Source organism: Bison bison, unplaced genomic scaffold, assembly GCF_000754665.1.
Source record: "Bison bison bison isolate TAMUID 2011002044 unplaced genomic scaffold, Bison_UMD1.0 scf7180017864456, whole genome shotgun sequence".
In the NCBI taxonomy this organism is placed as follows: domain Eukaryota; kingdom Metazoa; phylum Chordata; class Mammalia; order Artiodactyla; family Bovidae; genus Bison; species Bison bison.
The window spans coordinates 17,974,019-18,000,755 of NW_011495018.1; the positions used below are offsets into that span (position 1 = coordinate 17,974,019).

General features: G+C 45.5%; 1 protein-coding gene across 1 annotated transcript in view; it reads right to left on the bottom strand.

Annotated features, from left to right (window-relative positions):
- Positions 1-25,948, bottom strand: part of TCF7L2 (transcription factor 7-like 2 (T-cell specific, HMG-box)) — a 186,906-nt gene extending 160,958 nt beyond the window's left edge. Inside the window, exon 1 of the mRNA XM_010859318.1 lies at positions 25,886-25,948. The gene's annotated coding sequence lies outside the window, so the exon portion shown is untranslated. The remainder of the gene's footprint in view (positions 1-25,885) is intronic.
- Positions 25,949-26,737: the final 789 nt, after the last annotated feature.

Sequence of the window (26,737 nt, forward strand, 5' to 3'; positions counted from 1 at the left end):
GGGGGTGGGGGACGGGCAGGGGGAGCGGTGGGGCCAGGCTCTTACTCAGCTCTCTCCACTGACTGGCCAGGATCAGTATCCTAGGCACGTGGACCAGCACGTTACCGGTTTTCTGGCTTTTAGGCAAAAACCAATTTAGCATCACCTTGGGTATCACTGAAGGCAGAGTTTTTTCCTGGTGCCCTAACAAATACCTTCGACAGGAAGCACAAATCATTTTGGTTACCATCTTCCCCCTCCCCAAGTATCTTTTTTTTCCAATGCACACGATTCTTTTTGTTAATTCCCTCCCTATAGGCAACAGAGATCTAAGAGCTCTAAAGTGGCATCAGAGCCCTAATCTAGGCTGTACTTCCTACTGACCTGCTCCTCACCCTATAAACCGGGAGGCTGTCCATGACCACCAAACTTGAGGGACTGTGATATAAGGTATAACAAAGATAATAAAGTCCTTAGCCACATGCAGGACACAGGTTTTTCAATAAATGTTAACCATTATTTATTGGGTCAGATTGTTCCATAACTGGAACAAATTTTTTGACCAGACTAATATTTATAAAGTATCAGAAAATGACATGGTAGTTAAATAAATGTTATTTTTTAAATCCCCTTAAACAACTGCCATCCCACTTCCAGTTTCCTAGTTCAATCTGATAATGCCTTTTATGTGGCACAAACTTTTTCTGTTCACGTATGCCCCAAAAGAGGTATACTACAAAAACTCCTGATTCTCATATTTTTTTAATAAACAATAAAGTGGGCTTATCTGTTGTTTAAAAAAAAAAATGTTGACCATTATTATTTCTTCTTGAATATAATTTATTAAATAAAAGAAAAGGGTCTCAGCTCCCAGAGGCTCAAAGCTACATCCCCAGTCATTGGATACTTGAGGTAAAGACTCAATAATTCAGTTACTCAGGGTATTTCTGGAGCCCCCAGACAATGAGGAGAAAGCAATGAACTGACACTTCCTGTCCCCCCTGTGTGAACCTCCAGGTGGGGAAGGGACAACACAGGTAACGGAAGATGCCAGCCAGTGAGTGACCACTATACAGAGGGAAACCAAGGAGCAGTCCTAAGGAGGCGAGGACCCCTGGGAGGAAGCTTCAGAGAGGCAAATGCAGATAGAGTGACATTTACACCAATTTCACCGCGACACCCGGCAGTGGGAGGCTTAGGAGAAGATGACCTGATCCACAGAGCAGCCCAGGTGAAAGGTCCTCCTGGGGCGGTCCCTCCCTCTAAGCTCCCGGCATGTGGTGACATGCCCAAGGCCACCACAGTAAAACCCAGCACTGCCAGCAGCTCCCCATCCCTCCTCAGTCCCACCCCTGCACCAAGGCCACCACGGTAAAACCCAGCAGTGCCAGCAGCTCCCCATCCCTCCTCAGTCCCACCCCTGCAGGAGACAGGGGTGGTCGCCTGGTGCTCCGCCCCCAGGCTGAGACAGAAAGACCACCTCGCAACAACCAAGTCCAGCCACGGTCAAGGAAGCAAGGACTCTCTCAGCAGTCCTCTCTATGGGTAATTATGTGCTTCAACTCAAAAATAATTACAGCCAAACTGTACAGAGGTTAAGAGATTCCCCTCCCCCATCCCAGCCACAGGTCACCTCTCACAAGTTCTTCCCATTTCCCTGCCCAAGTCCCAGGTTCCCATTTACACCCAAGGGCGTTGGGACCTTCCTAGACTCTTTCTACTCAGCACCAACAACTCCTTCTCTGCCTTTCCTTCTCACCCTTGGGAGAAAGGAGAGAAAGACGCAATACTGACTTGTGAAAACTCAGGTCAAAACTCCAGTAGCTAGAGATTCTGATTTAACTGATCTGGAGATGAAGCTTTTATTTTCTAGAAGCTTCCAGGTGACTGGATCACGCAGCTGGGGTCAAAAGCGCCCTGGGTTACAGGAGGGTAACTGATGGTATCCATCCAATTAAACCAATGCCTGGGGCAGGCGAGAGGCGGGGTGGGGGAGGGGGGGCACGGAATTTAACGTGACCTGTTTTTTTAAGAGGCAATCTTTATCTTGTCTCTGGCAAAGAGAAGTCACATATTGCCCAACACAACAGGGCACATCACAGAATCCAAAGTCTGAGAAATTTGGCTCTTCCTAAAAAAGTTAAATGTAGAGCTATTAATAGCATAAAATTCAGCAATTCCACTCATAGGTATATACCTAGGAGAAAGGAAAACATACATCCATACAAAAACCAATAAATGGATAAAGAAAATGTGGTGTATACACACATAATGGAATATTATTTGGCCCCAAAAAGGGATGAAAAACTAATATATGCTAAAAGATGGAGGAACCCTGAAAATATGATGCTAAGCAAAAGAAGCAGGACACAAAAAGCTATATATCTTATGATTCTGTTTATATGTAATGTCAAGTATTGGGTAAATCCACAGGGGTCGCTAGGGGATGGGGAAATGAGGGCTGATTGTTAATGGGTATGAGGTTCCTTTCTGGGTGTGTGATAAAAACCTTCTGGGACAAGATAATGTAGATGGTTACATCACTCTGTAAATATACCCCAAATCATCAAATTGTACACTTTCAGAGAATCATATGGACTGTAAATATACATATCTCAGGAGAGCTACTGGTCCAACTCAGGGCGGGGAGCAGGAGGCAGCCCACGGCAGAAAGCATCTTTACAAGCGTGTTACTCCTAAAGACACACTCCTAGGTCCTGCCTTCAGAGATTCTGATCAGTAAATGGGGTAGAAAGAGGACACACAAGAAATCTCAATTTTCAACAAGGTAAGAGTTCTCTGATCACAAAAGCCTGAAGCATAATGACCTAACACTTCATTCCAGAATCTCAGAGAAGGATCAATGCAGATTACTCCAGGAGAGGCCTGGGGGGTGGGGGAAGGGCAGAGCCTGGAGCCTTCCACAGGATGCTCTAACCACCTCCCATCCCGTGTCCCACGATTCCCTCTCCTCCAGGGCGCTCCAAGCCCTTGGTGAAGACAATGCAAGCGTAGAGCCCAGCAGCGTCTAGCTCAGGAGGCCTCCCTGGGCAGGCTGCACTTCTTTTTGATTCCAGAAATGTTAGCCCAGCGCCCAGGCGATTGGCAGTGAGCTGGAACTCAAACCCAGGAATCCCAACGCCCACGCATTCTCACCTCCAGTTTCCACAAAAGTCTCTTTGTTGGGGTTGGGTGTCTCCCGGAGGGCATGCCTCCCTCCCAGGGCTGGGTAGAGGAGGCGAGGGTGGTGTGTGGAATGGAATCTATGCCACCGACGTGCATTGTCTGCTCGCCAGGTTGCCCAATCCCACCACCCGAGGCGACGGATGGGAAGCGCTCTCCTGGGCTTGGCATGGGGCGTCCTGGAGGGAATCGGGGCCCGCCCCACCCCAGGCCAAGCTGCCCGCATCCCGCCAGTGCAGCAGGGCTTGAACGAACAACGGGGCTCTTGTTCAGACACGCATTTTAGCCAGTGAGGTTACCCTAGTCTAGAAATACTTCTAAATACATACATAGGCCAGTCCATCCTCAGGTCTACATGCTGCCCGGCTTTTGGCACAGTGCTGGCCCCCATGGCATTTCATCTCCCCGGTGGCCCCGGCAACCACCTCTGTCCTCCTTCCTGACCCAGGCGAGGTCTCTTGGGGAACCAGAGGCAGAAGCCACAGGCTCACTAGCCTGAGGCCAGGTGATCACAGTAAGCCAGAGTTCTCCTCCCAAAGCCCCTGCCGCCTTCCCCAGGGAGATCTCTGCCCAAGGTGCCAGGCAGTCCAGGCTGGCGAAGAGGACCATCCCGGCTGAGGGGTCACACCCTGAGCCCTCTGGGCAACAGGAGACACTCCCCCATGGCTTTTCCTAACCTGGAGGAGGGGAGCCCCTGTTTTCTGAACCCCTCAGGAACCTGAATGCAGGATGGGTACTCCACTAATAAGATCTCTGCCACACCCCCACTTCCCAGAGAGGGAAACTCAGGCCCCAAAGGTGCTGAGAGAAGCCACAGCTCTGGGCCCCTCTGCCTGGCCAGGAGAGATCCAGTACCTGAGGGTTCCTGAGGAAGGACACAGAAATGCCCACCTTGATGGGGCTTCCAAGAAGGCAAGAGGCAGCTTTGAGCTATAAAAATACAGGATTCAGACTGTGACCAAAAGACACAGAACGGTCTCACGTTTAAATGCCTGCCTAACATCACTTCCGGAAAAGGCAACGGCAAGCCAATCCAGTACTCTTGCCTGGAAAATCCCATGGATGGAGGAGCCTGGTAGGCTGCAGTCCATGGGGTCGCGAAGAGTTGGACACAACTGAGCGACTTCACTTTCACTTTTCACTTTCATGCAATGGAGAAGGAAATGGCAACCCATTCCAGTGTTCTTGCCTGGAGAGTCCCAGGGACGGCGGAGCCTGGTGGGCTGCCGTCTATGGGGTCGCACAGAGTCGGACACGACTGAAGCGACTTAGCAGCAGCAGCAGCAGCAGCAGCAGCAGCAGCAGCAGCAGCAGCAGCACTTCTTCCCAGAGGGCTTCAACCACACGTTGTCCCTTGTGGTGCTTTAAACTTCCCACTGGATGAGTAAGGAAGCACTACTCCTATTTCAAAGGTGAGAAGCACATTCGAAAATGTGAAAGAACTAGAAGCACCTGTCAAGTTAATTGTTAACATTCTTTCGGATCGTGAGATTGTGTGCCTGCTCCCAAATTTAAGGAATTAGAAAGTATGGCTGGGGGAGGGGAAATAAATTTTACCAACCTGAAGCTGCTCTGATATTTAATGGCCATAATTAAAAGGTGTCCTTCAAGCAACGGGGAAAAATAAAAAATAAATCTGTCTAATTTGAGTTGCCCTGGGGATCTGCAGGACAGACACTAATAAAACACTCCAGACCCCATTGCTGTGTGTCCGACTCCATGGAGAAATAACTATTTGTGGGCCACGTGCAGGAGTACTGAGAGGCAGGCAATTGTCTTTATATTATTAACAGTAATGGAAACACACTACTCAGAATAATCATTCCTACATCATGCCAACCTGAACTTTCATTTCACTGTACGAGCTGCTGGGCATCAAAGCCAACAAATTTGCAGAAATGCTTGGGGAAGGAAGGAGGGGGAAAGAGAAGAAAGCCCAGCCCTCTACCTACCACCATCCCCTCACCCCATCCATTAGAAAACATATTTCTAAATAAATCATGAGAAAGCCCGATCTACAAAATATTCCATAGCGCTAGGTGAGCTGAAACCCCCAAAACATCATTTTCAAAAAAAAAAATGTTCAGACCTCAATCTCACTGATTCATCTACCCCCACCTCGGTCCAAATTAGATGAAATGCTATCATGCTGCTGTTTTAAAACAGTGTCCGAGAAGGTAGAAAAGGTTACCCACAGCAAGCAAGGACTGCCATCCTCACCATAGCAACGCGCCTATTTATAATATGGTCTACCTGCTTCAAAGGCTTGTACAAGACACTCAAGGCAAGTCTAGTGCTACATCCAAGCCGAAGATGAGCTGGAAACTCTCATGAGCATGTCAATGAAACACTTCCAATTACATTACATGCCACAATTATTAGCATTGACTATCAAATTTTTTTTTCCTTTCCTCTGAAAGCAAAAGCAAAGGGGAAAATGAATTAAGACAGATTCTAGGACATAGGAGAAACTCAGCATGTGACTTTCCAAAGTGCTCTGGCTATTTTTTCTTAATGGTTAACCCCAGAGGCAGAGACAGGAAAGAGGGGTTTCACAGGAGACCCACACCTGAGGCTGCTGATCATCACCAGGGTCAGGCACACGCAGACTCGGAAGGTACCCACGGGCCCACAAGCAAGGCCTCGACCATGCCCACCAAACGGAGAAATTCAGCCCAGACTCAGATCTACACTGGACCTTGAAGGGGAAAAGAGGTTTTTGTTTTAAAGGCAGATATGGGCAACCACATCCGATTACTCACTTGCAAAAGGATTCCAATTCACCCCCAAGGTACATGTTTCCAAAGAAGAACCCAGCCATATTCCCAGCAGCAGCCTTCCATTCCCATGTCAAAGTAACAACTACACAGCATCCAACCAGGCCCAGATGCAAATCACAGTGTGGTCACTTACTAGCCATGTATTTGGGGGAAAGTCCCCTAACTTTCTTCAGTTTTCTCATCTGTAAAATGGGGATGATGCACAAAGTTGCCCTGAGCATTCAGTTTAAAATTATACGGCACGTTCTAGAAACTGATACACAGCTAATGTTCAACAAACAACATCTATTCTCTTCTCTTTTTGCTACTTTGCTACTCGTATTAAAGTTCTTCCTGCAGTGATGACTGCCGAGCGAACAAAGCCTCAGTTCCCATACACAAGAGAACCACAAAAACACCTCAAACATGAGGTATTTACCCTACCCTTATCACACAGCCATCTCATTTCATAGATAGAAAAACTGAGGCAGGACTCACATATGTGCCAGTGATAAGGCAAACGTTCAAACCTGGGGGATCAGGGGGAAGTTAAGAAAAACAGAAGGGTGAGTGACTTACAGGAACCATGAGCGGACAGAAAGGCAGACAGAAAGAGACTCACACCGTTTCCATTCAGTCAAATGGAAGACAGACGAAAAGAAACCCTTGGACCAAAGTGAGTGGCACCGAAGGCAGGGAGTCACAGTTCCAGACACCCTACTCTGCTAAGCACTTTCTTCTCCCGAAAGACTGTGGAGCCCTACAGAGCAGGGGCTATGCCATTGCATCCAGGCATCCCTAGAGTAATGGACACACTGCAGACCCAAATAAAGAGTCTATTTCTGCTGAATGCATTCAGGGCTGTGGGCATGGGGGGAGCTTCAGCTTCATGATATTTCCCCTGAAGTGTTTCTTTACCAAAATAAAGGCAAAAGCCACAATGTTATTTCATTCTGTTATCACCATAATCCTTGGAAGAATTTTTTTTTCCTTTGTTATTTTTTATTTTAATTGGAGGGAAGAATATTTTTTACTGTGTTTATTTTACAGGCAGGGAAACTGAGGTTTAGGAAGGTACCAGCTCAAGATCATACAAAGTCTCAAAACAGCAAAGCCAGAATTCAGAGGTGGGGCTGTCGGACTCTAGAGGCAAGCCTTTAACCACTTCGTTATTCTTCATCTTCCTCTTGATGTATCATGTAGAAGAGTTGTTAGTGACAAGCAGATGCCAATAAGTGTTTTCAAAATGGAAACAAAAGAAATGGGCAACTCTAGTTGTAACTCCCAGGGCTCACAAAACCCTAGATCAACCACAGCTGAGAGTGCTTCACCTCAGCCTTGCATACCCACTGCAGACATCTTGGAAAAAATAGAATTCAAAGCATACCTTCAACCACCCATCTCTGCAAGAGAAAGCCCAGAAGTAATACCAGTGACATCAAATGGACTGGATTTGTTCAGGTTGAGAGTCCCTTGGACTGCAAAGAGATCAAACCAGTCAATCCTAAAGGAAATCAACCCTGAACATTCAATGGAAGGAATGATGCTGAAGCCCAAGCTCCGTAAGTTTGGCCACCTGATGCGAAGAGCCGACTCACTGGAAAAAAACCCTGATGCAGGGAAAGATTGAAGACAGGAGGAAAAGGGAACGACAGAGGATGAGATGGTGGGATGACATCACCGACTCAACGGACATGAGTTTGAGCAAGCTCCAGGAGTTGGTGATGGACAGGGAAGCCTGGCATGCTGCAGTCCATGGGGTCGCAAAGAGTCAGACACAACTGAGCGACTGAACAACAAAGGAATTCAATTATTCCAAACCAGGAATCGAGCATCACCAAAGAAAAGGGAGCAGGAGGTCAGGGCAGCACCCACCTGGGTGGAGTTCTCGAACTTGGCACCTTCTCAAAATCTTCGTGGTGGGGGAGTGGAGGCCACGCGGAAGAGGGAGGGACATGGAAAAGGCCCTAACATATCCTCTGAACCACAGCCTGAGTACTTCTCCACCAGAGAGAAACATAAGTGCAACAGTGACTTCTAAGTGTGCAGGCCGATTATAGCTTTACTTTCAAAAGAGCTTTGATTGATCTTTTTTGATAGACCTGAAATAAATTAAACTAGATTGACTCACTTGAGAATGGACTCTAATCCCTTAGTCAGATCCCGGAGAACTCAAACCAAACCAGCTGTTAATTTAGGCTTTATAAGATAAAGCATGAGAAATCCAAGCTGATGTACCCCAGAGCAAAGCTTACATCATCTCTGTAAGCAATCAACTCACTGCTTCTTTTAGGAACTAATCAGTTCCTGGGTAAGTGGGTGCCAAGCCTGCACTCTCACAGTGAAACTGGCTCAGAGAAAGGAAGAAAGGCGAGAGAGGAAGAAATACCCTGAGAAACACTGGGCTGACTCACTCTTCCACGAGTTCAGAACCAGCCCAAGACATTTGCCTTTGGCTTTCGCCTAGTCATCCATCTCCGGCTTCAGAAACTGCAACGGCTTGATCGGAGGAGCCTCAGCACCAAGTGAGAGGAAGCCACTGACACTCTTAATATTTCTTTAAAAAAGGGAGGGGGTGCAGAATTACCCAGAAAATATTTCCCACTACTTTTTTATCCCCTCATCTTTGAAGATCATACTGTCCCCTTTATCTTGGCTTCTGGGTGCCTTTGATTTGAATATAGGAATCCCAAGGCTTTCAAGTGGCGGCTGCCCATGGCATTAATAGAGTTACCAAGCACACACACACACACACAACTGCAGGCTTCTTCCCAAGCTACGCTCTACTCACTGACAGGCAGCCCTCCCAATTTTTTTGGAAAGGGATTCATGTCTGCATCCCAAGTGAAGATGGAATTCACCTCTATGGGACCCCAACCACAGCATCACCCCAGAAGTCTCCAACACAGCCCCTTTCCTTCTGGAAAAAAAAAAAGCAAGGCTGCCAGCCTCTTGCTCCTAAACAATGACGTTTCATAGAACACTCTGTTTACCGAACATAAGGGGATCAAGAATTGAAATCCAATTTAAGGAATTATAGTGCCTTCGGACTGTTTTTCTTCAACGATGAAAAAAGACAGGCATGTTATTTCTGGAATTAAGCCAGAAGAAACTGATCCTTGTAGTAATACAAGAAAAAAAAGAAAGAAATCAATGTATGTGTTTATGTATGTGGTTGGGGGGAGGGGAACAACGAAAACACGAGTTAAAACCTGAGCAGCAAAATGAATTTGTCTCCTGCTATAGAATGATCCTGAAGCTGTAAGTCCTCTTTTTAATATCTATTTGACAAGGAGAATCCAGTTCATCTCTTGATACTTCTGAGAAGCAGAAACAATGTAACCAGAAAAGATGGCATGAAAATCAACCAAGATGCCTGTCCACTCACCTCATTAGCAGCAAAATGAACTGGTACCTCAGCAAGAGTTAGAACCTGGTAGGCAGACAGACACCATCCCCTTTAAATAAAAGTAACCACTGCAGATCCATACTTAACACTGGCCACTGTATGCATGTTTTCCTATTTAATCTTCTGACATCCCTTTTGTTCCTGTTTTATAGATAAAAGTGCTGTGGTTAGGGAGGTTCCAGAACTGGCCAAGACCCTGCATGCGCTAAATGGGTGTGATTTGAGATCTCAGCTGTGTCTAACTTGAGTGCCCGAGCCCTCATCCATCATCTAGAATGTCTTCTTTTTACAGCAAAAATTGTTGAACTCCTGTTAAAAAGGCACTTTCACAGTTTCCCACCACCGTGCACGTCCTATGGAGGCATTACACAGATGAGCAAACTGAGACCCAGAGAAGAAAGCTCTGCACAGCCAGACAATGCAGTGTCTTCAAACCTAGCTGTGTTCTGAGCTCCTGGACCCCTCACTCTAATTATGAAGCTGCATCCTCTGCCTTAATTAATTCTTCCCTACTGCCTTCCCAAAGACAAAGTCCTCCCTAGAGGAAAATGCCTTGCCTCACCAAGTGCTGCCTGGGGAAAGAGTTTTGCGATTGGTGTTAATTTGGGGGGAGGGGGGCAGAGAAAGGAGGCAAAACTATTAGATGAAGTAAATTAAGACATTTCTGAGAGGTATGGAATAAATCATCACTTAGGGGCACTGACCAATTAAAAAGGTCCAGCATTGCTCTGGATAAACGCTATAGCACCAGCCAGGATGCTACCAACGACAGAGGAAGGAGGCAGGAAAAATGCAAGCACCTCTGCAGCCCAAGGCCACTGACCAGCTACAAAGGTCTGGCCAACACCAACAAAAATTCCATACCTTTCTAATGAACAAATCTGCTCAATACAAGTCTTTTTTTTTTTTTTTTCAAGGGAGGTGGAAGGGCCGGAGAGTGTAAACCCACTCATTCATTGTTTTACATCTCCCAAAGAGAAAAAAAAGTCCACTGACTGATTTCTGACTTCTTATATTTCACTGTCTCTTTTCATTTTGGCCTCTGAAAAAGCTCAAGAGAGAGAGCCATGATAACAGACCAGTCTCCCAGCCCTGTGTGTCAATTTGACCTCCTGCAAAACAGGGAGGTTTGAACTGGACCTTCCGGAACCAGGAGGTGTTAGAAACAATGGCTGCTGTCAAGCCAATTGGGAGAACCAATGTCATTTCTGAACCTCCACTGAGAATAAATCATCCGGACAAGCTCCTGGCTGTATCACTTTTGCCCAAGTGGAAGTGTGAACAGACCTGAGTTCGTCCACTAGCAGATTTTGTGCCCAGGAGAACCTCCCAGGAAAGTTCCAGCGAGGGGACCTGTGTTGTGGGCAGGGACTCAGCTGCAGAGATGCTACCCGCTTCCCCCATGGGTGCTGGCACCCAGAGTCCCGGAGCAGCTGGCTTCCAATCACAGGCTTTTCAGGCCTCTTGCCCTCAGTAACCCATTAGGGTTGCTTGTCTCTGAGGCAAAGTGCAGGAGGAGGGGGCTGTTACATGCTTATTACAAATCCAGACAAACAACAGCCTGACCACAGCGGCCCTAGGAAACTCCCTTATAAAGAAAGAAAGAAGTAAGCGTTATTGGGTTCACAAGCCAGGAGCCAGCCCCTCTGCCTTTCAAGGCCCCAAAAAGATGCCTTTTAAAATCTATGTTCTTTAATGAAGTTCAAAGCAATAGAAATTTGCCCAAAGAAGAGAGCAGGCCCTAGGACTAAAAGGCCACAAATTCCTGTCTTGCTGTCACTAATTTCATGCCCATCAGAAGCTGAATAATTCGAAGTCCAGTCTCCCGATCGGTTTTTTGTCTGCCCTCCCCAGGGAGATAAATTATGTCACAAAACAGACTCTTCCACCCTAGGGCTCTTCAAAAGATATTCTGGCCTCCTGACTCGACCCACTCTCTTACAGGAGAAGTCACTCAGAGCCAGATTCTTTTGTCGGCAAGGGGGGAAGAAAAAGCAGAAAAAGGTGTGTGATACAGTACATCACCACTTGTCACCTCGGCAAGAGTGTTAACAGCCATGTGGCCAGGGTGATCCACTATCCCCGTTTGCATGGGGCCGATGGGTTTCCCAGGACACCCAATTGGTAACAGTAATGACACCACGTAACCTTTCTCATGGACCAAGCGCTGGACTAAATCTCCTTGCAGCATCTCACAAAAACCCACACAGTAGGCAAGCCTGCTTATGAAACCCATTTTCCACAGATGCGAAAATTGAGGCACGGAGCCATGAAGCCATCTGCCCAATTTAAAACTTTTCGGCTTTATGTAAAATAACAAAATCAAGAAACAGAAAGGGGTGGAAATCAAATGCTGGGATAAAGAAAAGTTCATACATGATGGGAAATTCTGACCTGGAAACTCGTTAATGAGGAAAAAAATACTTCCTGCCAAAGGAGACAAGAGGAGAGAGCAAGAGAATCGGAGGAAATTCAGAGAACAGGAAGATCAATCACAAGTTGGTCTAGATGTTTCCAAAATAGTCCTTAGAGGCCTTACATAACTAACACAGAAAGAAAGAGGAGAAGCCCCAGGTGGGGAGCCTGTGACCAGGACGGGAACAATGGCTCTGTAGCCACTTGCCAGGGCACCGGGGCTCCAGGCAAGATCTTCAATCTCAATATTCCTGGAGAAAGCCATCCCCAGGCTCCCTGTCCTCAGACTCCCACAACCCAGAAACCCTGGTACCTCTGGTTCCCAAGCAGCCAAGTGGACAAGCCGTGATGGCAACTAGAAACCACAAACCATGAAGGGAACCAGAAGTCGGTCGAAAGATAAAAATCCACTCTCACGGAAAAAGCAACGATAACAGAACCACGGAGGTCGAAATCAAAACCATATCTGCTTTGCATGGGGCATGTGGTTTCGTGTGTGCACTTTCTACATGTCAGCTCATCCGTTCCCATCACGTGCAAGTCACTGTCGGGGCTCCTTTAACTGCTATGCAAAACCAGGGACCCGGAGAGAAGCATTTGGGCCAAAAATTCCAATAAGAGCAGAAGAAGAAAACACTAGATAACTCTCGCTATTATTATTATTTTTTTAAAAAAGGAACCTCCCTGGTGGTCCAGTGGTTAGGACTCCACACACCCAATGCATGGGTCCTAGGTTCGATCCTTGGTCAGGGAACTAGACCCCACAGGCTGCAACAAAGACCCAGTGCAGCCAAATAATAAATAATTTTTTTCAAAAACAGTTGTGGACGCAGGACACCCAACTCAGCCTACAATGAGGATTTTGGTGCTTTTCCTACACTCTCCTAAAATGACAAAATCATAGCAGGAGTAGCGTGCTTCTGGGGAAATGATAAGTATATTCAGATTTACTTTTTGATGAAGATAAACTGGCAAATGTAACCCAACTAAAAAGCCACCAGAGTGAAACACAGCTTTTTTTTTTTTAGTTGCCTTTTTTGGTTGGGGGGCAGGGCAGGCAAGGGGACCCCCTCCAAGGAAAAAGGGTCTACCATGTGACTGAAGCCTTTTCCTCTAGAAACCCTGAGTGCCAATCCTTCAGACACAAATGGCCTCACACGTCAGGTTTTCTGTGGGGAGACATTTGTCATCTGTGTTCACTCACCAGTGTGAAAATGTGACAAGTGACAAGTTTTTTAAAACAACACAAAACAAAATCGGGAGCACAAACCACATTGGTGGTTTGCTAAACACATCCTTTTGAGCTTGGGATCATTTTAGAACATTCCTTTAAGTTCTCTTTCACACACACACACACACACAAAAATTGCCTGCCTACGTTGGGTCAGTGAGGGTTTTTTTTTTTAATTAACAGGAAAATTCTTGGCTTCTGCAGCAATGAGTAAGAAATGCTTCTGGATTCCAAAATAAAAACTAAGTGACTGGAGACCAAGAGGAGAGAAGAAGGGAGGTTTGCTTTTGATTTTAAGGATAAAAACCAAACGAAGAACTCTCTAAATCCTGAAACATCTCCTGAATTGTCTTATAGATTGCATACATCAATTAATCTCTTATCGAGAACTTGATACCATAATTTTTTAATTCTACAGAAAATAATTTTAAGCTAAAGAGTTGATATTATCTCACTATTTCATTTTTGTACCATATTTTAAGTGTTTCTAGGTCTTTTACTATATCTTAGAATCTAATCAAAATCACAAAAATGCCCCTTTGCGCACATGACTGCCAGATTTCAGCTCCATTCTGTTCAGAAAGGGACAAGTTAGTCAAGAAAGCAAGCCTCCAGGATCCTGAAAAGACTTACCCCTAACACGAACAGGCCATTCTGCCCACTCGATAGACGCTTTTTTCTTTTCTTTAAGAGTCTATTTTCCAAAACCCCCTGATTCATTGCCTGCCCAGTGTACCCTGTCTATACCCTACCCTCAGGAGTATAAATCTTGAAAGCGCTTTCGAGCCAAAGCAGACAGAGCCCCCATAAAACTCATGGAATGCAAAGGATGCTCCTTCTTTGAGTGCGAAGAAACTTCGTTCAGATTCAGAAGCCCATCTTGATGTTTCTCCCAAATTCATTTAGCTGCATTACTTATTTTGAAATTACTGGGAGATCTACCCACAGGCAGGTCAACCTGACGGCTTCACTGTGCTGGTGGGTTTTGGTGGAGATGACAGTTTAAATTATCTCAAAGTGTTCTGCCTAAATTCTACTGCTAAACTAGTTCAGAATATTCAGACTCAGTATCGGGTCATACTGGTAAAGTCTTAATTTTTTATCATCATCCTGAGATTGGTTCTTCAATGGAGTTGAAGAAAGGAAGCAAAATCGTAGTAAATTTGCCTCTGGGGAAAAAAGATTGCCTGGAATGGACACTCAGTGTATATACCACAACCATATACAATGAACTGTACCCCAGTTACAGGAAAAAAAAAAAACCTCCTAGGACTTTAACCTTCATTTACACCAGCACTCCCAATGGTCAGATCTACGGGCTGGGGGCAGGAGTGCACAACCATGAATTTCTTGGTGGTTCACTGCTAAGCTCCTTACACACTCCAGTCTTTCAAATGCTCCTTTCAACAAGCCAAGAGTCCAAGTCCAGTCTACTCCACAAAAGAAAGAAAGAAGTAACCCAAAACCAAAAGAGAAAAACCAAACAATAACAGACTCAATGGGAGGCTTTACCAACTCCTCCCAAAACAAAAGGAAGCTAACTGGAGTCTTCTAAGAACGCCCTGGACCAAACCAACACCGGGGGTGGGGGCGGGGGCGGTAACATCAGGAATCTTTAGTTATAAATCATAAAATTCCTAGGAATGCAAACTACTGGGCAAATCCAGAAGACAAAGTCCTTATAGATCCTAATGAGTCTGAGTTGTGGGAACACCAGTCTTCAGCTCTAAATTCTACTTTTCTAAAGTCCAATGTTCAGTGAATACCTCACCAGTAGATACTGAGCACCCACAACACACAAAGCTGGGTTACCGCTCAATAACTATTTTAAAATAATAGAAAAGTCTAAATAGACAAGCCCTTTCAAACTCTCTTCCAGATATGCACCCTATATGCATTTCAGAATAATCATGCCCTCTTAACTGCTTTCCAGCAGAGAATCAAATGCCCCAAGATTATCAATTTAAACTTAGCTGTTCTTTTTCCTCTCTTTCTCTCTCGCTCTCTTTTCCTCTCTTAAATCATCATCCAAGAACTAGAAAGAGCATTTTCTAGGCTTCCTACTACAAGGCTTGGAAAAACCCACAAGGATATTGGGGAGCTGGAAACACAGAAGAGGAACCTCAAATTTCCTTTATATTTTGGACTGTCAGCAGCATTTAGGAAAAACACCTCCTCTCATTTCTGCTTCACATGTTTTCCTTATTGGTTCATTTACACAGCGCTGCTCTGCGGACGGCAGTTAGTACATCGTTTTGTCATTTCTCCCTTTCCTCGCCATTAGTGCAGGCTGCTGAGACGACACCCCAGCTGCCTCCCCAAGTGGCCAGCAGCATCCGCACATCCCTTCCCTCCAAGCGGTCCCCCCGTTGACTAATGCTCACCAACACTCATACATCATTCCCAAATTGGTCCAAATGAATTAAACACAGCTCTGCTTAACATTACGAGATTTAAATGGATTTTCTCTCTACAGGTCTGCCCCATAATTGGGTTTATCCATCTTGTTGAAGTACAGTTTACACTTGCTAACATCACGCCAATTCAAGCTACATTTTCTGCTCCAGTGGCAGGAGCAAGGCAGATTTGTCATCGGATCATAACAGGTAATTCAAACAACAATTAGTTTGATGACGGCCCGTATGTCAATGTCTGCTCCCAGCGGCTCGACGCACACTCTCAGCTCTCTGTTCCTCAAGACGAATTGTCTTCACAATTCTTCAATTTCAATCATCAGCAATGCTTACTGAATCAACTTAAAAACTATTGACACAAGACTATCTTCCCTACAGGGTAGCCTCACCAAAGCCCTAGTCACCTTCCTGCCGCCCCAAGAACGGGCTACTACCACACACACATTCATTTTCAAGCCTTGAACAATTTCTGACTGTCAACCAAAGTTCTTTATTATTCTAGTGTCACATCGAAACCTCAAAATTCAGGGAGGCACAAGGTTTGGGAATAGAAAGGAACAAATTTGCTCGCGCAAGCTCATGTATCTACAAGAAGGAAAATGCTTGTTTAATGATTTTTTTTTTTTTTTGGTAAGTCCCCGGCAAGAATCCATGACAACTGTCAAAGTCTGAAAAAATGTTATAATCCAGTGGATAACACTACTTGTCATTAAAAATAGTAATAATAAGTTAACTAAACTCCAAGCATCTTGAAAATTAGAAGACAATCACATACATATAAACCAGCCCAACTATGCTTATCCATTGTTTCAGCAATGCCACAGTCATTAAGACAGGGTACAAATTCATGTGCTGAAGGAGAACTGAAATCAAAACATGAGATACCTGGGAAAGAAAATCAAGTTTACATAGGGATTGAAGGCCTATCTCAAATTATTTGGATGAGTACTAAAAAATATACATACTGGCCTCTAATGCTGTGAAACAGGCTGTTTTGAAAAAAAATGCAAACTCGTATACTCTGTTCCCTTTCTGCCCACAGTATGCAGTATGTAAACACACTCCCCTGCCGTGTACCTACTACGCCCAGGCATTCCTGCACAGCGCTCTAAGGAGACAACGAGGAGTAAGACACAACCTCAGAAAAATGCTACAAGGACAAGGCAGGATTTTCAAATGACATAAGAGAAATGTAAACAGCAACCAACAGGAGTCATAAATCTCTGTTACCCAGCAAAGATAGTCCACGTTATCAAATTTATCATGTGTGATATTCTTGACAGGAAATAAAAAATATACAACGCATGCCGGAATAAGGCAGATTCGAAATCTATAAACGAGTACTTCACATAGTTCTCAGTTAAAAACAGCTGCTTGTATGTATCAGTCTGTGTGCCACTGCCCTGCCCACCTCATCACAGACCTGATGGTACTTCATCTCCCCACCACCTCTGAAAACAGGCACTATTATTAATAGCATCATTCCCATTTTGCAGATTAGGAAATGGAGGTCTGGCAGAAACTGGATCTGAACCCAGGTTATCTGACTCCAGAAGCATGAGCTGAACACACTTGTACCTGTCCCTTTAACATGCAAAGCTAATGCTCCCATAGCCTTAATAGAAGGGTACTCACTCTATGCTGATAAACTGAGCTCCATGGTTCTCAACCAGGTGCAATCTGGGCCCCCAGGGGACATTTGGCAAGCTCTATAGACATTTTTGGCCATGGCGTTTTTGTTGGGTGCTAGTGGCATGCAGAGAGTAGAGGCCAGGGCCAGTGCTAAGCAAACATCCTGGCATGCACAGGACAGTCTCCTGTGCAACAAAGAATCATCCAGTCCAAAATGTCAATAGAGTGCTGTGGTGGAGAAGCCTGCACTAAGGCGTCATATCTCATCCAGCCCACAAAGACATGCCAATATCCGGCCTGGGCCTCAATCAGTGTAGAAGCTGGTGCAACCAAGTGTCTTTCCGGCTGGCACCTCAAAACACTGTTTTGTGAAGATGGTTCAGAGAGTCCACAAATACTCAGTTCTCATGTTTCATTTTGTAACATGCCAAAGACAAATATATAGTACCTTTGCCTACTTTTAGGCTTTACATATTTTTAAAGTCTCAATGTATTACTCATTAAAATATTAACCTGCCAACCCCCCAAAGGTTTTGGCAGAACCTTCAGGAAGAATGGCCTTCCATTTCTGTTTAATAGAAGAGTATCCTGAGATTCCAAGGGAAACGATTCCAAAAAAAAAAAATTGCAGCCACTTATCAGTTTGACCAGGACGTGATACCACGCAACCAAACTCAACTCCAGAAACAAATTAAGTGCTAAGCTTGATAAGCCTGCAAATGTCAACCATAACCCACTTAGAAATGTCTGTGCTTAGCTAAACGGCCCCACGATTTTCAGGGACTTTATAAAGAGCAAATGCTATTATAAAGTGCAACTTATACAATGAAGTTACTAGGAATTCCCTGGCAGTCCAATGGTTAGGACTCAGGGCTTTCACTACTGGAGCCCCAAGTTCAATCCCTGTTCAGGAAACTAAGATCACACACACTGCTTGGGAGTTTGGGATTGACATGTACACACTGCTATATTCAAAAGAGACAACCAACAAGGTCCTGCTGTATAGCGCCAAGAACGCCACTCAATATTCTACAATAAGCTGAATGGAAAAAGAATTTGAAAAAGCATAGATACATGCACTTTGCTATACACCTGAGACTAATACAACATTGCTCATCAACTATGCTCTAATATAAAACTGTAAATAAATAAAGGGCTGCAAAAAATGTTAAACAAAATGAAGTTACTAAGACAATGCAACCAGCTGACTGCCACAGACCAGACCTTTACACCTACTGGCTGCGGTCCTAAAGAGGGACACACATGGCTGATGGAAGTTGTGTCCATCCTTTCTGGCTGCTCTAGTCAAAAACAAACAGACCTTCTCTCTGTATCCTCATCAGCCCTCTTAGAGGCCATGCAGGCTGGGCCCCAAATGCCTTAATATGGTGGAGAATGAACAGATACAAATATCTCAACTCGTACAAATACAGTGATGCAATTAGAACAGATAGAAGTTAAAAACCAGAAAGTAAAAACTGGACTGTTTTCTTTTATCTGGCCAATGTAATGCAACTGCTCTTGGCTCAGACAAGAGGATAACTTCTCCTTGAAAGATGGACATTAAACCCCGTCGGACCCCTGGATTCCTGTTCTCAGCCCTGTTTCCACCAAGCGGTGGGACCTTGGGCAAACCAACTCGCCCCTTTGTGCCTCAGTTTCCTTGTCTTTCAAAGTAGACTCTACCTTTGTTCCCCTCCCAAGAGTGCTCTAGGGTCCAAGACCGTTAGTCCCTCTTGAAGTGTGTCAGAAATGCAGAATCCCAGGCCCCACCCCAGAACGACTGATTCCACATCTGCCTTTTCACAGCAAGCGAAGTCTGAGCAGCACTTAAGACTGCCAGGCCCCTCAGCTTCAGGCTCCCACAGGCCCTCACACAGGAACAGCAGAGTCCCTCCTTCTCTCACTGGCACTGAACAACTCAAAGGACAATGACCATCACCAAGATTACTTGGTAAAGAAACTCTCAAAAGAGAAGACTCCCACCACTGAATGGACATCCTTTTAGAACTCTCAACCCAAACAGTCTCTTCTCCGCCAGGGAAAGAGTCAAGCTAAAATAAGCCAACGAACAAACAAGAGATTTTACAGCAGTTGTTCTCATGTAACAACATGCATCAGAATCACCCAAAGAGTGGGCTGGGATACAGATTTCAGCATCCCCCTCAGCGGGGACACTGTCTTTAACGCTCCCCTGGGGACTGTGATGTGAAACCAGAGTTAGAAACGCTGCCCTTGCTCAGTGGGTCTCAAAGTGCTATCGTCACAGAAGGGACATCAATCTTACCTGAAAATCTGCTAAAGCTGCCAATGTCAGGACCTACCTAGACGTACAGAACCTGAAACTCTGGCGGGGCCACAATGTGGGTCTCAACAAACCCACCTGGCACTTCTCAGGTGATGCTTGCTCCAATATGTGAAACAGAGACCATTCGTGATGATTGAGGACCTCAAAGGGGTTGAACCCCAGGATTCTGTATATCGGAGCAGCTCCCAGATGGTTCCTCTGTATATAGCCCAGAGAGCCAGTTCGTCACCACCGCTTTAGGAACCCCAGGGCCTACTGAGCATTATATTCTGAGCAGAGAGAAGTCAGCACGAGGTTGTGTGGTACAGGCTCTCTCCAGTCTGACTGCCCAGATTTGAATCATAATTCCCTGACTCAGTTCAGTTCAGTCGCTCAGTGTGTCCAATTCTTTGTGACTCCATGAATCGCAGCACACCAGGCCTCCCTGTCCAACACCAACTCCCGGAGTTCACTCAAACTCATGTCCATCGAGTCGGTGATGCCATCCAGCCATCTCATCCTATCGTCCCCTTTTCCTCCTGCCCCCAATCCCTCCCAGCATCAGTCTTTTCCAATGAGTCAACTCTTCGCATGAGGTGGCCAAAGTACTGGACTTTCAGCTTTAGCATCATTCCTTCCAAAGAAATCCCAGGGCTGATCTCCTTCAGAATGGACTGGTTGGATCTCCTTGCAGTCCAAGGGACTCTCAAGAGTCTTTTCCAACACCACAGTTCAAAAGCATCAATTCTTCGGCGCTCAGCTTTCTTCACAGTCCAACTCTCACATCCATACATGACCACAGGGAAAACCATAGCCTTGACTAGACGAACCTTTGTTGGCAAAGTAATGTCTCTGCTTTTGAATATGCTATCTAGGTTGGTCATACTTTCCTTCCAAGGAGTAAGCGTCTTTTAATTTCATGGCTGCAATCACCATCTGACTATCTATGGGCAAAACATCTCTGGTGTCTGAGTCTACATTTCCTGATTCACAAAACGGGGATAATGGTGGTAAAGAGTAGCTACACCATTTGGGTTTCCTTCTGTGTCATTATGAAGAATCAATAAATAATTTGCATCCAGCACTTAACACCAGACCAAACGCGTCAGGAGAATTCAATAAGCAGAAGCTGCTATTACTATCAGCTGTTGCTACTGCCTCTCATCCCTAAGACCAAGCACAGCACTGGCCAAGCTACTCTACCACACACAAAGGAATGCCTCTTCGTGAGCCATGCAAAAGTATCTGGCTCTCCTTGAATAATCAGGGGGGAAAAAGGCCTCAAAAGCTCATCAGAACCCAAGGGCAGTCTAGTTTCTCAATCAAAACGAGAAAAAGTTACCCATCAAATACTTGGCCAGCCGTCAATTTTTACTTGGCAAGTGAAAATGACTGAGCAGCAGATAAGTGATCAATTGACTGATTCAGAAGCCTCTGGGGCAGCAATTCCAAATCTTTGGTAAGCGAAACTCAGAACCCTGATTAAAAATGTAAATCTTCGGACCAAGAGGGGTACTTATAAGTCAGTATCCAAATCATCACTAGAATTGAAGCTCCCTGATGAACTCCCTGGGGGCCTGGCACACACATAATTCACAATAAATATTTCTGAATGAATGAACAAGACTTCTGAGGTGTGGACTTCAATTAGACAATTAGGCTAAAATGCACCACTACAGCAAATGAATGAATCTTTTGAATGAGTTAAACTGGTAGCCAGAGGCTTTGTCAAATTACTCTAGTGAAATGGCATCTAAGTCTCTCTGTCTCTCTCTCTCTTTCACATACATAAACACACACTAACTGCATTCCTTGTGGAAAGTGGACGTGAAGTCTCACAGCCAGTCTGGTGATGGGACTAAAGAACTGGACCAAGAACTGAAGCTGCTTCTCCGAGTTCTTCCTCTTAGACCAGATTTGCTCCTCAGTGAAGAAGCAAATCCTCAAGAAACCTGAAAGGCCAGGCAACTTGTGGAGCAAGGGAGGGCCTCAAACACAAGAGACGACCGCTTGAAACATGAACTGGGGCAAGGCCAAGCCCTCTCAAACATCCCACCCAAACCCACTGGTACAGTTCACTGGCCATTTTCATTACAAACACCAAGGATCCAGTAATGGAGGAAAAAGATGGACTCTGAGCCACAGCACCTCAGGAATCTTAACAATGTTAAGACGCAGACAAGACTCCGTGTCAAGTTCACATTCAAGACTAAAGGACCAAAAGCGAACAAGGACACTCTCCAACTTGTATCCTTTTTCTCGCTGGCTCCACAAAGCACCCAGGCTCCGAAGGAGAGTCCTTGGGCCACACTGAATCATGGCAGATGAGTTCTATGACCAAGCAGAAGGGAATGGGCTGGTGGAACTCGGATGGAAGCCTGCAAGCCTGAGGATGAAAGGGAAAGCAACACCCACTGCAGAATTTCCACCGCTCAGCTGTGTAAACAAATAAAACGGTCCATTTCTTCTGGATCCTCTCCTAGTTGTCTTTGTGCACACACACAGACACACACACACACAAACCACTTCACATCCGAAAAGAAAAACAACCAAGAAAGGTCTACACAGTTTGTTTTTGCTGCGTGGGGAGTGTTTTTTTCCTAAATCACATCTGACTTGGTGTTAAAACATCAACCTTTGGCCAAAATACTCTTAAAACAAAGGCTTAATTGGTTCTGAAGTCGCCCTTTTGAAAAACAAGGGAAATGTCTTCTGTGGGTCCTGACCTTGATCTCAACACTGCTCGTGGAGTTGGAAGGAGTGTGGGTAGAGCTCTCTTTGGGGAGGCAGAGGAGATAGTGCCTAAACCATTATCCACGTCAACTGCAGGGTACGCCTGGGAGGCACGGAAAGGGGGACCCCGGGGTCCACCTCTGCGCTCAGCCTGCACCTTCTCTTCCGGGTTAACAGAGACGGTGGGAGGAGTTCCCAGGAGCTGGGGCCACTGGAGCTTGGGCAAACGGGCCTCTGACCCCACTTAGATCTTTTTACTGCTCCCCTTCCTATGTATCACTCATACCCAACCACCACTATGCTGGCGCATTTCAAATAGCATCACTTGAAATCCAGAGTTCAAGCCTCTCTTAAAAAGGCAATGCAAGCGAAGCACATATTACTCTCCCAGTCTACTCCTGAGTCTGAACAACAGAACCCAACACATACAGTCCTCCAAAAGATGCAGGTGAGAAAGTAACTAGGGCCTTACATTCATAACAGCAAGACGCAGGAATAAATATCCATTAGGAACCCAAATATCCTAAAGCACAGAAAGGACACATGCATCGTGGAATATTAAGTGACATTGAAAAAAAAAGCAAACTATTCTACAGGAAATAACAGGGATGAAACACACACATAATGCTGAGTAGAGCCAGACATGAGACTGTATTCTACACAATCCCATTTCTAAGACGCTAAAAAAGCAGGCAAAACTAATCCATGGTGATAGATGAAACTAATCCATAGCAAGAAGTTTTGTCAGCAGTGGGGGAAAACTGAATAAGCAAGACTGCAGTTTTGCAGGGCCCAACAAACTACAGCCTATGGGTCGAGTCCAGCCACTGTTTTTATAAATAAAGCTTTATTGAGACCCACCTACACCTACACTTATTCCCTTAGGTATTGTTTTTGGCTGCTTTCACACACAATAGTAGAGTTGAGACACTGCCACAGAGATTGTTTGGCCTACAATGCCTAAAATATTTACTGTCTGGCCCTTTATGGAAAAAGCATTCCACCCCATTCTACCTATTGAGCTGGAGGGTGGTTTCATGATGACAGAACTAAGAAGAAGTTCATCCACCTCTCCACTAAAACTCTGTGCAGTGTGCTGTACTCATATTGTATACTGTGCTGTACTTATACTTCATAAAACTCTCTACAAGTCCATAGAATTAAATATCCATGTCTTTTTTTTGAAGGCCCTTGAATTTGTATTTCAATTATATTTGTGTTAACCATTTAGGATGAATACGGCTTCTGTGCCGCTCGTCTTTTCAAAACTGAGAAGAGCTAGGAGATTCTCAAGAGTGGGGAAGCTTCCAACACATCAATTGATATTGTGTCCAAATCTCTTAGAATACGACGCCTTTATAGAATCACTCAGTTGTTGTTTGGTCACTAAGTCACGTCCGACTCTTTGCGACCCCACGGACTGTGGCGTGCCAGGCTCCTCTGTCCTCCACTATCTCCTGGAGTTTGCTCAAATTCATGTCCATTGCACAGAATCACTCAGAAACCATTCATATAAACGCTGCACTTGGCCAAGTCCTGAGATTACAGGAGGGACGGGAAGGGAAAGGAGTGGGAATCTCATGTGATACATGGTGTCATACTACTCGAGGTTATTTTAGGGTATAGCTTAGGAGAGCAACCAGCTCAGCTCAGATTGAAATACAGCATGTATTAAGGCTAAACAGTCTTATATTTCCCGAGAAGAAAATTCTGCCCCGACAAGCACGTCGCATGTAAGCCTTAGTGGAGAATGGGGGATAGGGAAGACATCCGCTCCGCTCTGCACCAAAGGAGGGCCATCCTCTCGTTCCACTGCGATGTGGCTACTTGGCTGTCATATGCCTGGGGGACAATTTTATTGTGTCTGAGGTTTCCTCTTTCTTTCCCTTTGCTTCTTTTGTTTTGGTTTGCCATTTATCCTTTGATGATCAAACTACAATCACAGCTAGATGCCTCTTGGCTTCCCCTTGTCCTGGTCTAGCAGAGATTGGGGGAGAATGAATACTCAAAGGCATGGCGGTGCTGGGTCTCTCATAAAATGTGTCTCTGTTTGCCCACATGGGCATCAGGCCCCGGCAAACAGAAGCAGGGAAGAACAATACTACCTGTTCATGGAGGAATAGTAATGGTTTCAGTCCTCCAAACAATGAGCTCTGTAATTTACTCCATTTTCCTCCTGAGAACGCGCTTCACATGGCCCGCACCGTGCCAGGTGGTTTGGAGAAAGATGAACTGCCCGGTCTAACAAGGGACGCTTCAGCAATGGGTGTAAAGACACAACAGCTGCTCTGGTCTCGGCTGGTCTCCCAGTGACATGGCCCCAGCCAGCCTTTCCACACCAAGATAAGGGCCATGATGCTATTCAACCTCGACAATTCCCACACCCCGGGCAGTAGGACTTCCCAGCACTCTACTGAGAAGTCGTGGGCCTCAGGACACTGTTCCTCATCCATTTACCATGGGTTAGGGTTTGGGTTTGTTCTCCATCCAAGCCCTGAGCCTGTACCCTTTTCCGGGAGCAAAATTTACTGTGCTGTTCATCAAAAGGAAGAAGGGTCCCCCAGGGAGAGGACCAGCAAGAACAGCAGCCTTGGAAACCTCTAGGGGTGGAGGGACACTATCAAAGAGCTGCACTTTCCCCTAAAATACACACATGGATCAGCAGCACAACTGCAGAAGGAATCAAAATATTTTTAAAATAAGTTACTGTCACCTTGAAATGAGTACAAAATATTAGGGCCCCAACCGAATAACCATGTCTGCCGAGTCCTACTTTTCACTGACAGAATAATTCACAATTGACCTGGGGCAAAGGGCTACTGGAAAGTCTTCTCCAGGCAGTTATAGATTTGAATTTGAAAAGCACAGCTACAAAGATGCAATGTGGCTGTGGACCACATACGCACACACAAGTTATCTATCTGCACACGCAAGGGAAGAATGGAAATGCTATCACCGAGCGACGCCAACTTCCAAGGAGAGAGGACCCCAAAGCCAGACTTGAACACTCCCACGAGTTTCAAACACCTCCCCTCTAAGGGTTAACCCAGAAGCAGAAGGACTCAAGAAGTTTCGGCACCATCAGTTACACCATGAGGTCCATCCATCCTGGCCAGGGCCAGGCAGACAGACGAAAATCGTATTAGTCTGGTCTCCCTCCACTACTGCACTCTGTTGGCATCAGTTCAGCTCTGAGTCTATATTAGTCCGTGATTTGTTTAGCCTTTGGATTTAAGAGAATGGAAGTACTACGTGAGCAGGAAACAGGACACTCAGCAGAAGCTCCGTTGCCTTTCCCTCCCAGCACTTCCAGTGTCATATATCAACAAGTGTGAGAGAAATCAACATTTCAGAACAATCAGGTCAAAAGTGATATTCTTAGTGCCACTTAACATGATTTTGATCCACCGGAAACAACTCTCTGGCTGTCACACAGCCTCTTCTCCCATCTCATCCCCCTTAATTCTTCCCATTCACACTCTGTCACCTCATTTGACTCCCAATTTAAGACCCCTCCTGAAGCAAAAAACAGTAGCCAACTGGCGTCTGTGGGCCCATCATGCCTGATCAAGATGCTCTTGACAAAAAAACATACGTTTCTCCTGCTTTCTCTATCTTTAAATCATTGTAGCAGCTTTTCTTCTGCCCTTGTTTCTTCTTTGCTTCCCACCTCCCCCAAAGAATCAACCACCACCACCACCACCATCATCATCATCATCCCCACCATCATCATCATCACCACCATCATTATCATCACCTCGGTTGGGGAAAGGGTGGAGGATAAAAGACACAAGAGACCTACATATTAACAAATCAAACTTCAGGATCTCTTGCATGTCCTACCTGAATTGCAATCTGGTGTTCAATCGTTTTGTACGCAGAGTAATGTGTGCTCCCGGACTGAAAATGGAGCTGTAGAAAGAAACCAAATCAAAGCGTTCTGCTTATGTCACAAACTACAAGAAAACATCTTAAGCAGTTTATGAATAGCAGACAAACCTTCCTAGATTGAACTGCAGCCTTGGCATTCAATCAAGACCTGTGTATTTTTATTTGTTGCTATAAATAAGATGCTCATAATAATCTAAGGTTTTTTTAAAAAAAAAAGCACCTATTCAATAAGCAAAAGGGAGGGAGGTGGAGGGGGCCAGGAGTGAGGATCAATGACATGAAAAGGAAAGACGGACGCCCATTAAGACATAAAGGAAGCCAGTGTGCTGAGCAAGATGCTGCAGAAAAATTAACTGTGTGCTGCAAAAATCATCAGAATTGCGACACGTAGGCGAGAGGGAAAGACTGGGAGAGAGAGGATGTGAGAAGCCACAAGACTGCAAAGGTACAAGCCCCCCCCCAAGTGCTCCCCCCGCCAGAGTTCGAGTAACTGGGCTCTCACCCTCAAACACAATTCTATTTTGGGGAAAACAAATGTGGCAGGCAGAGAATTCAGGGGCCACCCGATGCCTTATACATTCTTTCACAATGACTAAGCTATCAGTCCCAGGACAGCTCAGGACAGCTCTTGCAACCCGCACGCACTCTAGGAATCCACACTTCCCCAAAGAGGGAGCCAACCAGTGCCCAAGAGCCACTGAAAGTTCTGAAGACCACCTATTCAGGGGCCCAAGGGTGAAGGTATGCCCCGGGTTCACCCAGACACCCCCCCCACAGCAGAAGGCTAAAGTCTCTCCTGGGCCT